At 38.9% G+C, this 8,070-nt stretch overlaps 1 long non-coding RNA gene across 1 annotated transcript; it reads left to right on the forward strand.

The window, feature by feature from the left end:
- Positions 1 to 1,514: 1,514 nt before the first annotated feature.
- LOC109370265 lies at positions 1,515 to 7,257 on the forward strand. Its single transcript, XR_002120270.2, has 4 exons — positions 1,515 to 1,878; positions 4,460 to 4,613; positions 4,990 to 5,154; positions 6,266 to 7,257. It is a non-coding gene; the product is annotated as an uncharacterized LOC109370265 (long non-coding RNA).
- Positions 7,258 to 8,070: the final 813 nt, after the last annotated feature.

The raw sequence follows: 8,070 nt of genomic DNA on the forward strand, positions 1-8,070 counted from the left end.
AGACCAAGATTAACAAGACTAAAAAGCCTATCTGAAATGAGCAGAAGACTTCAGCGCTGATCTAAAAACCAAAGTGTATAATCAGTGAATATAAAGATGTTATAATTACGAAATAAACCAAAAGACTAACCAGCTTAGTAAAATAAGGTATACAATCAATGAATGTACAGATGTTATAATTATGGAATATACCAGAGATTGGCTAAGCAGGTTATTATACAAAAGAGAATAGATAGAGTGCTTACCTGTGTCCTGGGCTCACTGCAAAACTCCAATAGAATGGATCTCCAGAAAGAGACCCTTTCCTGCTGGCAGTCAGCAATTAAATGGCTCTAGGAGAGGTGCAGCCAGGCTCCACCCCTTCCAGCAGCACAGGTGATTTGCCTTCACCTGTGCTCCCGTGGCTGACGCTGACTCACTGCTCGCCTCAGGTGATCAATCAGAGGTTCAGGCCGTGATTCAGCAGCCCCATACACAAAGAAAACTTGCAGTTTCTTGTGATGCTCTCTGATTTAATACTTCACTACTGCACTGTTATGCTTTGGTGCTATTGAATGACTGGAGATAAGAAAAGCAGTCTTTGATATCCATATCCTGTTGTTACACATTGTAAGAAGAAAGAACACTTCTAATGATCAGCTGTGCTATAATTAAGATCTGTGGTCACCAGATGTGCAGCTGAAAAGGGAAGAGGTATCAGTTCTAAAAGGGAAGAGGTATCAGTTCTGAAAACTATATTGTAGGTAAAAAGACAAAACTATGCATAAGCAAAAGAAATCAAACTCAAAAAGATTGCCTCTTCTGCCAAATTTGGAGAGAGATGGGGAAGGGAGGCAAAAATGCAGGAACATTAATTGAAGAATTTAAATGTGTGGGTTTTTTTATTAACATGGTGCAAATCATTATAAAGACTCAGGTTTCCTGTTCTCCCCTCTCTTGATTAAAAAACATAATTGGAAGTGTGTGGAATCAAAATAATTGGTCCTGGCTGGTAACATTCTTCAGTTTGACAATAAGCATTTAATGCAAGCAACCATAGTATGCATTTGCTGCTCACTGATACATAACAGCTCCCAGCAAAACAATGAGAGAAGTCATAAAGCATTTAACAGTTTACATTTGTCATTTTTTGTTAATGAGCAATAAATAAGATCTACAGGGTCTCCATTAGGTCATTACAACACAGTTATTCAAGTGGCTGTAAATGCATGTTACGATGTGGAATACCAATAACAAAAATCATAAAACCATGACAGTGCCCCACTCTCACTGTCTCCACTGCTGAAATGCACCACTCACAGCCTCACTGCACTGACACCCACTGTTCAGTCTCCATAAATGTTCACAAGCACTGATAAGTGTCATTGGGGGCCCTTTTTTCCCCATGGAGGAACTCAGTTCCACCCTTTGCTCCACCCACACTTCCACTCAGGTGCCATTCTGTCACAGTGCCCCTCTGCTGCCATCTGTCACACAGCAACACCACGGCACGGAACGTTGGTGGGAAGGTTCAGCCTCTGCTGCCATCCCAGCTACAGCTGCCTCTGACATCACAAAATAGGAGGCATTACCTTTGGAGCAGCCCTCATACTCTCTCAGCTTCTAAATACCTCCCAGTTACCACAGGGAAAATAGGATCTCAAATAGCACTCCCATCTGAAATGCAAAACCTACAACATCCGAGTTGTGCAAGAATTTAAGGATGAGAACTTGAAGATTTACTGAGGGAAGAGGTAGAAACACAGTTTCACCAACTGGAAAGAGAGGAAAAAATATTTTTGAACAACAGCAGCTTCAGAATAGGGTTTAAAGAAAAAGAAGCTGACTTACACATGTTCTTCAGAGTCAGAAGGGAATACACTTGAAAATTATTTCTAGGTATTTTTCGTGCAGCCTTTTTTTTTTTTTTTCCTGACAGCATAATTTCAAATGCTTATACAGACACAAATAATTTGAAGAAGTGGTTTGAATATGATTAGAGAAAAGGCCTTCAGCATGAGGACAACAGATAAATAAGTTTTATTCAAATTTGGACTTGAATATCCCCAGGCTCAAGGAAATGAGAGGAGAAGAAATGCTCTGTAATGAGCAAAGGAAATTCTACCCACTCAGCCCCAGTCTGTGCGCCCACTCAGGCGCTCCTCTAGGATCTGCACAGCACTCCTGCCCAAAGCCTCTCACCAGCCCTGCTCCACCTCGCTGTCACAGTGACATCGCTGTCTCTTCCCCCTTCCCATTAGCAGCACACAGCAGTCTGGCCAAACCATCCTACCTACTCCTCTCACACTTGCTCATCAACTTCAGTTGGCCCTCTTCATAGACCAAGAGATAATCAGTTGCATAAAATAAGGCAAATAAATTCTGTTACTGCATAGTAATTAGATAAATTGTACTATAAAACACAACAGCCACAGGTTTGAAGGAGGACTTTCCGTTGGTGAAAGAAGGTTTTCACTATCACAACTTAAAACCAAAAGCTATGACAAGGATCTGAATGAAAATCCAAATCCTCAGTAGTTTAATTTTTTTCCTGTAAATGTTTGGAATGTTGAAGAAAAAAAAATTTACATGCTTCAAACATTTTTAAAAAATTAACATGGTCTAATGAGTACTATTTACTATATAATATTTTCACATCATGTAAATATGTGCAAATTCCCCTTACAGCATCTCTGTGGGGACACAATATAAAAGGCTGATCCATCAAAACACATAACACAGATCAGAGGCAGAGTTATCCTTATTAAGGTGCTGTGAATTACCTACAGCAGAAGAGAAAGTACTTTCCTCCACACAGTAAGCTCTGGAGCGTTCTCCACATGGCACCACCTCCTACAGAATCATTCCAGCAACGGGAACAAAACTCCACTCATTTTTCCAATGATAAAAGGTGTTATTCTGACTAAATGCAGATCCTGTAAAGTTAATGAGAAGTTATGAACAAACAAGTTCCTTTTTTTTTTTCTTTTAAAAGATAGATAAAGCAAATACTCCCATGTGGGAGTTCCATTTTCATTAGCGAAGATTTCACTCAACATTTATCTTCTGAACCATTTGAAGATGTGCAGAGGCTGTTGTGAACTGCAGCCAGCCAGATCAGTCTCAGAAAAGAGCAAAGGACAAACTGCTCACTGTCTAACAGATGGAGTGATTAACCACATCAGAGGAATCCAGTAAAAGCTAAGCGAGAAGTGCTAGCAGGGAGCATGGTTTGCAAGAGCATTTAATGGGAAACTTTCTGGCCTTTCTTGTATTTGTAAATTGATATTTTACAGTACTTCCTTTCTCTTGCTTGTTATGGCTTCGATTTCTACTACTTCAAATCCTTGTCTTACTGATACAAACTTAAAAAAAAAAAAGTGCTTATTTCTGAGCTATTAGGAAATGAAAAGTCCTCAAGGTTCTGAGCAAAAGTTCAAAACAATATTAAATATTTTAATAATTAAGCTCTAAAAATTTAACTTAGTCTCACATTAATGTCAGTCAAGACCTTCTTGATTTGTCTGACTTATTTTCCTGGTATACTGTAGCTCCTGCTAGTTTCAGCCTAGAGTCATGGAGATTAAATGCCCCAGGCATCTAATATACTGTCCTAAAATTGTTAACTGAGCAAACACAATATGAAGATTCACAAATAGTGTTTTGTGCACACACTGTTCCAAGCAAGAGGCATAGTCTTAGAATGACTAAACTGACAAAAAAAAAAGAGCAACTGCCTAGAGTACAACCAACAACTTATTTTAACGTTTCTTAGCCAAGCAGACAATATTCAAAAATTCAACAATTTTCCAGATCATACCAGGTGATCAAATTGGGTTTTCTGTGAAATTATATTCAGGAAAGCGTACTACAATAGAAGTCAAAGAAAGTTATGAAAGTTCTTCTTACAGAAGAACTGTAGCTAGCTTCAATCTGCCTTCTTGAATATGTATCCCTCCTACTACAAGCCGGCAAGTGAACTTTTCTCCCAGTGAACGTATTCATGTTTCTCAATGCAGTATTTTCCTGGAATAGCTCAGTATACATCAAGAGGTGGGACATTGGCAGAGAGGAAAAAGGTCACGTTCAGAGGAATTCCAAAGCATCTTGAATTTTGTTAAAAATAGTGACAGTTTAGATTCCTGGAACTGGTCCTGCTAATGAGGGGAAAAATGGCAGCATGCAATCCACTTCTTATTTCTCAAAAATAATCTACCATGGCAGAAAGAGTTCTCCTTTATCAGAGCAGACAGTACAACAATTTCATCCCTTAAAACAGCATTAGCAGGGAGTCAAAAGAGTAGATTTAGGCTCCCAGTGTGAGGTTTCCCAGTTGCTTTGGCAGTTTACTACCCAATCCTAATTGCTCCATCTATACTATTAAGCTACTGTATAACATTTAATTGTAAATATTTACTATCAGTATCATGTGGTATAACTAACATTACCTCTCTTTTTTTTGCTTTTTTTTTTTTTTAAGAAAATGTTTTATTTTCAAAAAGAAGAGACATTATTATGACTGAGAAAAATAATGATCCTGGTAAGAAGTAACCAGTTATGTGCTTCTGTTAGCAAAGAACCTAAAACCAACAACGATACTTGACAGATTGACTTTCAAAACCAGAGGATAAAAGGTATGGAAGAAGATAATTTGACATTCAGTCAACCCAAAAATCTCTTTTTTCCCCCCTCTTTTGCTGGACCTGAATCTCTTTTGGTAAAAATGTATCCAAGTAAAGTACTTTTAATTTTCAATACTCACTCTCATACTCTTCCTTCTGTTCTATACATGCCATTATCACTTCTATTTTTCAATTGGATCTCTGAGGCTAAGCCCTTGTCTTTCCATAAAAACCAAGATAAAATACAGACGGGAAGGAGAGAAGATGCAATTAATTCATGTTGAGTGAACAGGCAAACAGGAACTGCTGGAAAGAGATTACCCCCTCAAAAAAGTCACATATTATTTGATGACAACTAATTATACTTTTCAAAACATCTATGTTCCAGCACTCTGAACAGCAGTCGAGAGCATTCCATTTCAAAGAAAGGAGAACATAGCAACGCTCACTCTGTAAGAGAATACATGAGAGAAAGCACATCTATGAATCATAACAGAAAGCTGCCTAGCCCTGCAGCAGATTCTTCCAGCCAACCGGATATATACAGGATAGGGTATGAAGGATTTTTGCATTTACTCAAGCTAAAAAATTCATGAGCCTGCAATATTAACACGATGCCACGTAGATTCCCAGTGACAGAGCCCTGGTACTCAGCCAGGGCATTCCATTTCCTGCTGACATCTCATTACCGCTTAATTGTATTTACACATCATTTGGGGCACATTAGGGCTCAATAACCAAGTTGATCAAGTATTCATTGCATGGCAAAATGTATTTCACAGCTATGTTTTGGGGAAGAAGATGGATTTCATATACCACATGGCTTCTGAACAATTCCTATTAAGCGTATGAGCAGAGTAACTTCTAGAAAACAATGCCGGGGTGGGAAGTACAGGGGGTGCAGCTACCTTCTGGGCCTCAACCAGCAGAACAGGAACGCTTGAGTTCTAGGTGGTAAACACACAAGAATACTTGAGAAGCCATCCTAAGATCTCCCCCCTCATCCGTTACTCTGCAAAGTCCATTCCTGGGGGCTCAATACGAGCAAAAAACTAGAGCAAAACTCCTCCTGCTAAAAGAGAAGAATCCAGGGCTCCAACATGGATACAACAATTAAAATTGTGCCAATTTATTTCTCTATTCTTCCTTTTCCCTCTAATAGTTAACTATTAACCCCCCAGAAATTCTTTTAACAACAAGTGATAAGAGAAGATATCAGACCTCAACACCCATTGGGCAGAATGTTGTCAATAAAGCATGCTGCTTCTCCAAATATAAACCCACAGCGAATAAAACAGCAAGATGCACACTTCACACAAAAACTTGTACAAGTTCTGCTAGAGGTGACTTTCAAAAAGCACTGATCCTTTGTGTCACAGTATTTATTCTAAAGTAATGCTACTTTGGGAGTAAAAGTGTTTGAGGCATTTCTGTCTTCATTCACAGTGACCAGAGGATCCATGGGCAGCCTACCAGGAGTGCAGCAGGAAGTACTCAGATACCTTTTTATTTCAGGTGGAATCTGGGTACACAAAAAAGGTGTTCCATAACATACTAGCCTCGTCCTAAATTGACAGGGATTACATCTTATTTTGGCTTGCTTTTATACTGAGTTACTACAGAATAACTGCGCTTCACATGATTTTATTCCTCTTGTTTTTCAGGAATAATCAAGGTATTCACACGCTGAAATAATCCAGGGAAGTTGAAATATAGCCTCACACAAGCACATGCAGTCACCCTGCTGGATAGCCAATGGCAGACCACAATTCTGCTGCTGCTGGAACAGTCTCAAGATGATTCCACTGAAAGAAAAAGAGACTGATCAAAAAGTTCTCAATTTTCCAGACAACAAATCCCAAAAGTAAAGAAATTGTGCATCTGAGTTCCATGATAAAAATGGATTTCATAATGTATTTATAGGTAAATGAGATAGCTGCTTCATTCCAGTTAAATAAACTGTTATGTTTCAACACACAGTGTTTGCCTTCCTTTAATCATATAGCCCGATAGCTGGCAAGATAGATGCAAAGCAGTAGTGTGGATATTTTTCTTAGCCCAATTACCATTTCTGACATCTCCTCCATGAACTTCAAGCTCAGTAGATCAAAAATTGAAATTCAGCTTCTGTTAAGCTCATGGATGCTCCCGAGTTTGGGTGCCAGGGTGCAATAAAAGCTAGAGCAACTATTTTGGTGCCTGCTAACTGGATACATAATTACTAGCAATAAGCACATGCATCTTTCCAGCCTTCTCAGATAGCAACCTTTCACGCTTTATTATCACTTATTAAAGTCTCCTGCGGGCTTGATTGAAGTGTGTAGGCTGCACTACACTTACCTGCAAACAAGGAAACAAATGAAGGTGCTTTAAGTTACTTCAGAAGCTCTCCCTGTTATTACATGCCTCCTTCTCACATTATGCATTCCACACTTTGCTTTTGTGTTTCAGTTACAATGTTGTTTCTTGGTGACAAAAAAGTAAAGCTTGACTATTACTGCCCACCCTTTTCTTTTTGTGCTTTCCCTCACGGGATGCAATTTAACACACATTACTGATGTGAATTCTTCTGAAAATCTTAAAAGTATGTCTCAGCCAAGCAGGTTCTTACACTTCCTGCCAGTGGATGGAGGAGTTTTCATCCTTTCATATAATTTTGTTACAGAATATACATAATCGTATCTTTCTCAAGATAGAGTATGAAGCTATGTAGCTGGAGTACTGCACATAGCCAAAATCTCTTTCCTACCACAGCACTCTTTCTTACAACTTCTTCAAAAACAAGACTGTTTTTACAAACTAGGAGCTGTTTAAGCAGGGAAAACAAAACACCAAGTGGTTCATTTCATCTCCTATCAATTAAGAACGCATGCATTTGGGATTCCAATCTTACCTAGCATCTGCAATATTTCACTTCTTTAAAAGAAGTTTGCTTTCCCTGCCTTCAGGGATGCATAATCAAAGAAAAGACAAACCCAATAAGATACAGTAATGTCTAACTCTGCAACAGAGGTTTCACCCACAGACTGCCAATTCAGTACCTACACCAACTCCCTACCCCACCCAACAACATTCATAAAAGCATTTGCTTTCTTTAGTTCTATTTTAAAGCTATGAGCTGGGTCAGTTCATTATATCAAAAAGCATATTACAGCTTCAGAAGGTGTAAAAACGTAGCTTTCATCTCCTACCAGCTATCTCCTTCAGCTTTTCTCTTACCCTAAAATGTTTTGCTCAGGAAAAAAGTTTGTGGACAGTCAACACTCTGCTGTTGCCATTGCTGGAATTTTATTTTTTCCAAAACTGGCTGGATAAGAAGTCTGAAAGAGAGTCTGCTTTACAACCTGGCTTTTAACCTTCAGGAGGTTCTCCAGTAGTGAATGTCATCAGATATCACATCATCCTTCTCCGTGAACTCAAATGGAAGCACATAAACCCACAGTGATGACTCCCCGGACTGTGACTTGCA

Source organism: Meleagris gallopavo, chromosome 16, assembly GCF_000146605.3.
Source record: "Meleagris gallopavo isolate NT-WF06-2002-E0010 breed Aviagen turkey brand Nicholas breeding stock chromosome 16, Turkey_5.1, whole genome shotgun sequence".
NCBI lineage: Eukaryota > Metazoa > Chordata > Aves > Galliformes > Phasianidae > Meleagris > Meleagris gallopavo.